The sequence below is a fragment of the Hibiscus syriacus genome, unplaced genomic scaffold (genome assembly GCF_006381635.1).
Source record: "Hibiscus syriacus cultivar Baekdansim isolate YM2019G1 unplaced genomic scaffold, ASM638163v2 tig00111318_pilon, whole genome shotgun sequence".
Lineage (NCBI taxonomy): Eukaryota > Viridiplantae > Streptophyta > Magnoliopsida > Malvales > Malvaceae > Hibiscus > Hibiscus syriacus.
The window spans coordinates 662223-671321 of NW_024063058.1; the positions used below are offsets into that span (position 1 = coordinate 662223).

The 9099-nt window shown below is 36.8% G+C and overlaps 1 pseudogene; it reads right to left on the reverse strand.

Moving 5' to 3' along the window:
* Positions 1–687: 687 nt before the first annotated feature.
* LOC120158526 lies at positions 688–6929 on the reverse strand (annotated as a pseudogene).
* Positions 6930–9099: the final 2170 nt, after the last annotated feature.

The window sequence follows — 9099 nt, forward strand, 5'->3', positions numbered from 1 at the left end:
GAGACCTTACTGAAAGGAGATCCACTAGTGGCTACCGCACCTTTGTTTGGGGAAACCTTACAACTTGGAGAAGTAAGAAACAATCTGTCGTTTTAAGTAGTGCTGAAGTTGAATTCAGAGCACTAGCATTGGGAATATGCAAATGAATTTGGCTACTTAAACTACTGAAAGAACTTGTCACTAATCAAAAGGATCACTTTGAAGTTTTGTGTGATAATCAATCTGCTATTCATATTGACAAGAACACAATTCAACATGATCAGACAAAACATGTTGAGATTGATAGGCATTTTATTGTTGATCAAGTTAACAAAAAAAACATCCACACTTTCATACATTCCTTCAGAAGAACAAGTTACAGACATTCTGACTAAAACTTTGTCAAAGCCTGTTTTCAATAAATTCATATTTAAGCTGGAATTATATAGTGTATATTCTTTGCTTGAGGGGGAGTGTAGAAATTATAGAAATGTGATTTATAACCATTCCTTTAGTTAAGGGATTTTATAAATAGATTTCTACAATTCCTTATTTTAAAGGATCATATCCTAATATTAGTATCTTTCATTTCTTAGAGTTTTCTACTTTAGAGAGATAATTTGTACATAAATATATAATCTGTCCTATTGAAAAGAATAAAAAAAATACAGAGAATTACTCTAATTTCTACAAGAACAAAGGGGCAAATTGCAACCAAAATGCCAATTTCAAGTATGATAATGATCATTTTAATTACAGTGAGCCAGAGTAATCCCTCCATAATTAAGAACATCAAACTCATCCTCCAATTCTCGGAGAGAAACAATCCATTGGGAGAAGAGGCAAAACCACAACCAAAAGCCATTATCTATACTGAAAACCCATGTCTAACTCGTGACCGTAAACCCCTTGGCCTTGGCTAAGGCCAGACGCACCGAAAGGGCTCATCTGCTTTGACCTGAGTTCCATCTCGATAAGCCTCTGCAATGCCTCTGGATGATGGCTCCCACTGCCAACGTCATGACCTGAAATAATAAACAGACAATAATGTGCATATTATTAAACGTAACCATTATGGCGATGGTAGTTCATAATCCAGGGCAACCCACAATAGACTACAGGCAAATTTCTGTTTGTTTTTCCAACAGAATTGGGGGATCCTGAATGAGATAAACTTTTTGTGAAGTGCTAAAGTTTAGATGTGGTCGGATCATACTTCTTAAATTACCTTAACCCTAAAAACATTAGGTAACATTTACTGTAGGATTTTCCAAGAATAAAACGGGTTAAGTTCTCCAAAATTTTGAAATTGGCAAGGATGAGAAAGAAACAAGACAGTGAATTACCTGGCGGCATCCCAAGACCAGCAAAGTTGGGTTGGTGCTGCCGGTGACCATGCCCCAATGGAAAACCAAGCATTGGATTCAATTCTGGTAGCATACCAGTCATCTCATTATTTGAATGTGGCAGCAGCTGTGCAACACCAGGAAATCCTCGTTGCAAGTTTGGTGGAGGGGGTTTTCCAGGAATATGCATTTTCTGTAACATAGGATGATGAATTGGAGGATCAAATCCAGGTAGTCCATTGCTAGGATGATGGGCAGGACGAAACATAGTTGTAGGAATTTGATGATTTAGTGGGGCATCATGATGGATGATGCCTTCGGGAGCCATGAACTTCATCTGAGAACCAATGTTAGAAGGATGTGAATCTAATGAATGAAACAAAGGACCTCCAGGATTCAACTGAGGATGAAGGTTTGAAGAAGATGCATGGATATTTTGGTTCCGAAATGGAATATCTGGCTCCCTCATATCATAGGGACCGGGAAGAAAAGGTGGACCTTCTTTCCCTCTGACAACAGGTCTTTCATCCTGGAAGACAGCCTTTAAAGCTGTTAGTTTCTCAGCTACACCATTAGGTGTCTCGTGGGAGGGCAATAACTCTGCTTTTACACTACCAGCCATGAAATTATGGAGTTCCACAGGATTATCGACAACAAGTAAATTGTCCTCTTCAGTAAGCCCAATTTCAGCAGACCCATCAAAACCACCAAGTTTAGATTCTAATCCAGCTTGGAGATGTGACGAATCCACAGCAGATGGAGCACCATTAAAGCCTAACAAATGCCCTTCAATGCCATCAGCTTTCATTTGTTCTCTTCGAGTAAATGGTAGAATATTTTTTTCAAATTTAGTCCTGTTTGACGCAATGTTATCAGTGGAAGGGAGGAGACTATCATCTGCGACGTTAAGTTGAAACCTGTTAGATTCGAATACATCAACTCTTGCAGACTCAAATGAACCCCTCTGAACAGAAGCCAGTGCTCCAACTGATTGTAGTTCCTTCATGAAAGCACTTCCAAAAAGTGCTTCAAGAGTTAGACTCTTCCCTGAACCAGAAGCATTTTCTGCATTTGTGTCTATCAAATGACAAGGTGCCATGTCACCAGTTGGTGTTTCAGCAGTTTGCACCATTTCTGAAGGCCTAATATCATGATTGGCAGATGATAGTATAGTGTTTGTACTTGTTTTATTTTGTAATAATGAAAGAAGGTGCTGGGATGCATGATTGTTGACATTAACTTCTTGCTTCTCACATTCGGCATCAGGAATTTTCCATCTTTCAACAGGAGGCAAACTCGGATCATTTTCAGAGCTTTCTGACAGAATAGACTTTTCAAGATCCTCACATGTAAGGACTGTTGGAACCGCTGCTGAGTTATTAACATCATTAATATTCCATGATTGCTCAGAGTTCACAATTCCCGTAGGCATCAAATTTGATCTAACATGCCTGACCCCAAATTCAGAGCATTGAAATGGGAAGTTTGACGCTACATGCTTAGTAACCGTCCTATCATGGGAACCACCTTTCTCACCACCCTGAATTAATGAGAGCAAGTCTTTAGGCCTGTGATGGGAGAGATCATCCATTGATTTCTTCTCTGCCAAGACAAGATTAAAACAAGAATATTAGATCATAGTTTTTAATTGAGAACTAAGCGGATTCACTTAAAGCCAGGTTACATGTAACAAGCGCCAACAAACCTTCATCGAGAAACAAATGAGCAAACTTAGAAGAATGGGAACTGTCAAGGGACCAAGTCTCATCAGCATTGCTATCATTAGGCTGAAGATCAAGAAATATTAAAAGTCGTTAAATATTTCATCAAGCAAAACTAGACATGACAGGCTTCAAATAGAGTACCTAAAGAAACTACATGTAAATATTGATCAACCTAGTTTTAATCACATTGAGCAAGCGAATTAGAAATGAACATTCAACTGAAGTGATTCAATGTTGATGTCTTCTATATATGTGTTTGAATTTGAATGCGTGTCTCAAATCCAAAACAGTACCTCAGTGAAATTAGTTGAGCCAGCTCCATCTGCTATTACAGCACTGGTTTCAGTCAACATTTTATTGGCTAGCTTCTTGGAATCAAGTTCAGTAACTTCAATGATTTCTGGGCCTAAAAAGGCTTCTGAAAGACTATAACTCTTGTATATATGAGAATCCTTGCTTATTGTCTCATTAAGTTTACCTAAAGCTGAAGAGAAATTTGGAGCCTTTGCACTCTTTTTATTGTCTAAAAGATGAATGATTTTACTTTCAAGCCTCTTCTCACTTGAAGTTTCCTCTTCACGCTGTTTAGACTGTTTGGCCGGAAGATCATCAGAAATCCCATTAAAGAGAAGGTTGCCTTTGGACTCTGACAGGTTTCCCTCAATCTCAGAACTCCCAACCTATAGAAGCATAACAGAATATATATTGCTAATCAAGCAACAGAAAAGGTATGTGATAAATATGAAACACAACATCAGTCAGTATAATTGAAACATGTTTTGTCCTAGCAGAATCATCTCTGAGTTACAAACATGAAAAGTACAACTACTGAATGAAAACCACATGCAAGTTCTGTCCAATCAGTATATTAATATATTGGCAAAAACAAGGAACAGAAAACTAACATGTCACTTTAAAGCAGAGCACAATGTAACCTTTAAGTGACTTACAAAAATAAATCATCTCTGTTAATGTTTTAGTTATGCATTTGTACCATTGGTGTCATACAGACATCTACAGAGTATAAAGCAGCACGTCTTTTCCAGTCAAATTCAAATGAATAGGGAAGAGATCCCAAAAATTCCCACTAATTTTAGTTATATAAGGTCAATTTCATGTGCTGATCTCAAGTGATAAATTTGTTTCTCTCCCCATTCCAACCAAAATAACGGAAATTTCAAAATTGCATCCATATTTTCAACTGATTCCCAAGTTTATTCCCGTTATGTTATAACTAGGGAAGCTGCCAGTACATGAAGATCAAGTAGTTGATTCAATGTTGCAATTAAAGATCATGCAATGGCAAAAAATAACGAAAACTTTGAAAACCAATTATTGACACTTACAATCAAAATTACACGCCAAAAGATAAAAAGAGAACATAATGGGTATTTTAAATTCTGAAAACCAATGTAATACTAACCTGTGAAGAACGGGGTTGCATTGAAGTTTTGATTCCAAAAGTCTTCTCCAAACCTGTACTTGCAAAACCAGGTGGTACAAGTGGTCTGGAAGCAGGAGTTTGTATGGAAAGAGACGATTTTTCAGAAACAATTTTTGATGCCAGAATAGGTTCATCTGATTCCATGTTTCTGTTTGCAGGTCCTTTATCATCTTTGGAGTCCACTAACAATTCAGAAAGATCAAAGTCATCTTTACGTCTTTCAGGATTAATCTTCTTCTCCTGGAATGCCTTCTGTTGTTCCTTCCTCCATGACTCAAAGGAAACTAAGAGGGAAAGTTATAATGCTTTAGCTTTTATTATTTGAAAACAAAACCAGAGAAGTGGTAGAAGATTAAACACATAAAAAATAAAATACAATCAGCATAGAGTTCTCTAGACAGAGATCCTACCTCTTCTTTTTCTTTCCTCTTCTGCCTTATCTTCACTAGTGCACTCAGTGGAACCAAATGTTTCATCATTAAACGAGTCATTAGTTTCCCTCCTTGAATGAGGTAGAGCCTGGAAAAATATCATCACAAAAATAATATCTATTAAAACCATATTTCAATTGCTACTGGATCATCTTACAATTCCAGGCAGATATTATTTAAGCAGAATACTTTGAGATATATTTTTATGCTAAATTGAATGAAACAGTGATCACAATACCAGTCTAAACATCGTCTGCAAATGATAACAAAGAGAAACAAGTACCTTATAAGGGCGGGGTGGATGGTATGGCTCATTACTTTTATTTAGATGGTATTGATCAGTAGCTCGAAACTTTGGTGCAGAAACTCCTGCCGTAAATCCAGATGGTCGAGGAAAAGAACCACTCCCCAGAAGCCCATCATGCTCAGGACCTTGCCAAGATCGCCGGGATTGATTACCATGGCGTCGTCCATGATCTATATACCATTAGAATCATTTGATTTCAAATGTAATAGGATTTATTGAACGCTGTAAACAACACATAAATGAAGTGGATAAAACCCCTGACTACGAGAATAATTTTACCAAGCACCGTTGAGGTTGAGGTGATAGAGTGAATCACCACATGTATTAATATAAAATACAATGGACAAAGTTGTCCATACAAACAGTAAACACAAAATAATACTATTGATAGAACAAAAGAGCTATAAACATTACCAGAATCCCAATCAGATTGGGTATCACTATCTCTATCACTCTTTCCACTAGAGTGACTGTCCCACCGTCCATGAAGACCCCGGGAATAATTATCCAATTCCACTCTCGTAGGTGGTGATGAACTATATTCATTACGCCTGTAACCTGAGAAGGTGCCAGGAATTCTTTGCCGATCTTGTGATGTATCCTCAAAATCACTGTTCCAACCACAAAATAACCAATGAATGCCAGAAAGATCAAATTTTGCCTTCCTCATTTTCATAATTAAATGAAATTCATAATCCATGACCACAATCTCACCTCAAATTTTTTTTATCGAATCCTGGGGTAACTTTTTGCAAACATCCAGCTCACTAAATGACAGCAAAAAATCTCTGGTATATGAAATTCTATATTTCCTGAATCATTTAAAAAACAAATTGATTATCAATGTCACTCAACTGAAAACATATGCAAAACATTAAACAAAAATTAAATATTCAGCAGAAAAAAGTTATTACTTTTGAGATTCCATGCTGGTAACCGCAGGCGGACCTAATGAATGATGTTCTTCATTTTCTAAGCTCATTTCTACACAAATCTAATGATGAGTATATACAAAATGCTCTTCAAAACAGTTTAGCTCTAACTGCCTCTCCAAGAAACTCACTCCTCAAGAACTCAAAATTTTAATCTGCTAATCAATTCTCATATATCTTATCCCAAACCCAAGTTCCTGAATGCTCCATAATCACAGCCTAACCATCATCAACTAACACCAAACCCAAAGTTTAAAAAAGACAGCTAGTTTAAATGGACATAAAGCTGATATTAAGCTACACCATTCTTTAATCAAAATAAATCTACAAATAAAACTCCCACATACTCAAAACAAAATATTACAATATCACAGCCACCAGAACTTCTCTCCGGGAATTCCCGAGATCAAACACGATCATTCGTTTCGATATGGACCAACAGGATGTTCACGCAAAAGTTAGCACATCGTGAATATACATATCATTCCAAACATTGAACCCAACTGGAGCTCCTAATTAAAAATCGGAGTTTATAGGGTTTCTGTGCTAAGCCGCGGAAGTTGAGGGAGAAAACTGGGATTTTGTTCTTCGCATAGAAAAATTTAAAATTGAAGACGAGCTACCTGGATCGAAAGAAGTGTGTGAGATGATAGAGCACGAGAAAGTCAGGTTTTGGATCTGTAAATTTCTCTTTTTCAGCTCTTTTTCCCCCCTTTTTCAATTGATCGATGGAAAATGAAGAGAGCAATTTGCGTGTTTTCTGGATGGAGAGAGAAAGTTTTCACCTTTTGAGGAGACCGGTGACTGGCAGGTTGCTCTCTCTCTCTCTCTCTCTCTCTCTCTCTCTGCGTAAATGACGTTATCGTCCTTTCACTAGGCTAATACAAACAAACAAATTAACGTAACCTCGTGCGATACACGCTCCAATTTCATTGGTTCATCTTACAAACAAGTATTTTAGCTTACCGTTTATGGCGCGTGGGCAGGAACTTGAGAAAATGGAAATTATATAACAACTAAAAATCATTTGGATCCTTTCTTTTTCTATATTAATCAGTGTTTGTTGTTTTCGGGTATTAAAATAGGTTTTCTATGTAAAAGGAAATTAATCTACAAATTGTGTTTAATAAAATATAAGTTTTAAATATTAATTATCAAAATATTAAGTTTGTTATCTGTAACAGTATCTCAACACATGTTAACGGTGAACAGTGGCAGGTGTACACTTCAATTTCAACCGGTGCTGCTTACTTGTTATGCAATGCTCACACAAAGTAAGTGATACCTTTGTTAAGCCTGGAAGTAGCTTTTGCTCCACAGGAACTTTTATTCTTGTTTTGACATGTGTCCAAGTTTCTGATGCCATAACATTGCAGAATCTGAATTACATGAGGCAACAGAGGCTTCTGCTTCTAGCAAAGTCTCTCCCTTCAGCATGTACAAGTTTGATGCTATCTTTTCGCCTTTCATCACCACAAACGCTCCACGGAACACCTTCATGATTCATTTATGTGTTTCAATTTTGCTTGCATTATTATCCAACAATCCTTAGGATAATAAATTTTTCTTCAACCATTTCATGTGCCGCACATCTCGAACAACTTTAATTGTTTCATCATACATCTTTAATTTGATGGTTCCCACGCCAACAATCTCTAAGGATGATCATTGCAACTATACACAGATCCTCGTGAGACAGGTTTATAATTATGGAACCATTCTCTTCTTGATGTCATGTGATATGTTGCTCCTGAATCAATGAGTCATATATCTGCAAATCTCTTTTGCCTTCCACGGTGGTTGACGCTTCATAACATAGAGCATCTCCATCATCTGAAGTGTTTGCGGTATTGCCTTATGGATTGGAGTTTTTATTTAAACTCCAACAATCCTTCTTCAAGTGACCCTTCTTTCCACAGTTATAGCACTTAAAATTCTTTTTTCTTCTCGACTTTGATCTACCATGTTTGTGACTGCTGCTTTGGCTACGTTCTATTGATCTCCCTCTCATCGTTGTCAACGCTTCTACTTGTTGCAAATTTACTTGTCTGTCTTCCTTGTTCTTGCGCCGATTTTCTTCTTTTAGAATAGCAACTGCAACGTCATCGAAGACTAGACTGGTGACATTACTGTTTGTCAAGTTGATGATGAGTTGATCATACGAATCAGGTAGACTTCGAAGTAGAAGTTCAACACGTTCTTGTTCTCCTATTGTACATCTTAAGGATGTAAGCTGAGAAAATAAAGTGTTCAGTGTGTTTAAGTGCTCTGTCACTGAAGTAGATTCTGGCATTTGAAGAGTGTAAAATTTCCTCTTAAGGAAAATTTTATTATGCAGCGATGCGGCCTCGTACAATTTGGTGAGATGATCTCATATCTCCTTAGTTGTATTCTTCTCCTCGATGCTTGACAATACTTCATATGTTAATGCTAGATGAAAGTTTGTCATAGCATTATCGTCCATTTTGATCCATTTGTTGTCATCTATGAAATCTATCATCCTTTTACTTATAGCTGCTAGACAACCGTCTTTCCTCAGGATGGCCTTCATCTTTAATTTCCACAATGAGAAATTTCTCCCATTGAACTTTTCAATATCAAATTCCGTTGCCATAACTTCTATTACGGATAACTCCCACTATTTCACTATCATGAATAATTCTCTGGAACTTTCAAAGAATGGGTAATACCTTCTTACTTTTTTATGTTAGAGGATCTACCTTTTGATGGCAACCACAAAGACAATAAGTATATATTACACACTCAAATCTGGCTCTGATACCAATTGTTACGGAATACGGCTATCAGATAGAGCAAAATCGCAACTGATAAATTGAGAAAATAAAAATAAAGATAAAAAGACACAAAATTTATGTGAAAACCCCTAAATAATATAGGGTAAAAACCACATGCAACGGTAGAAGAATTTACTATGA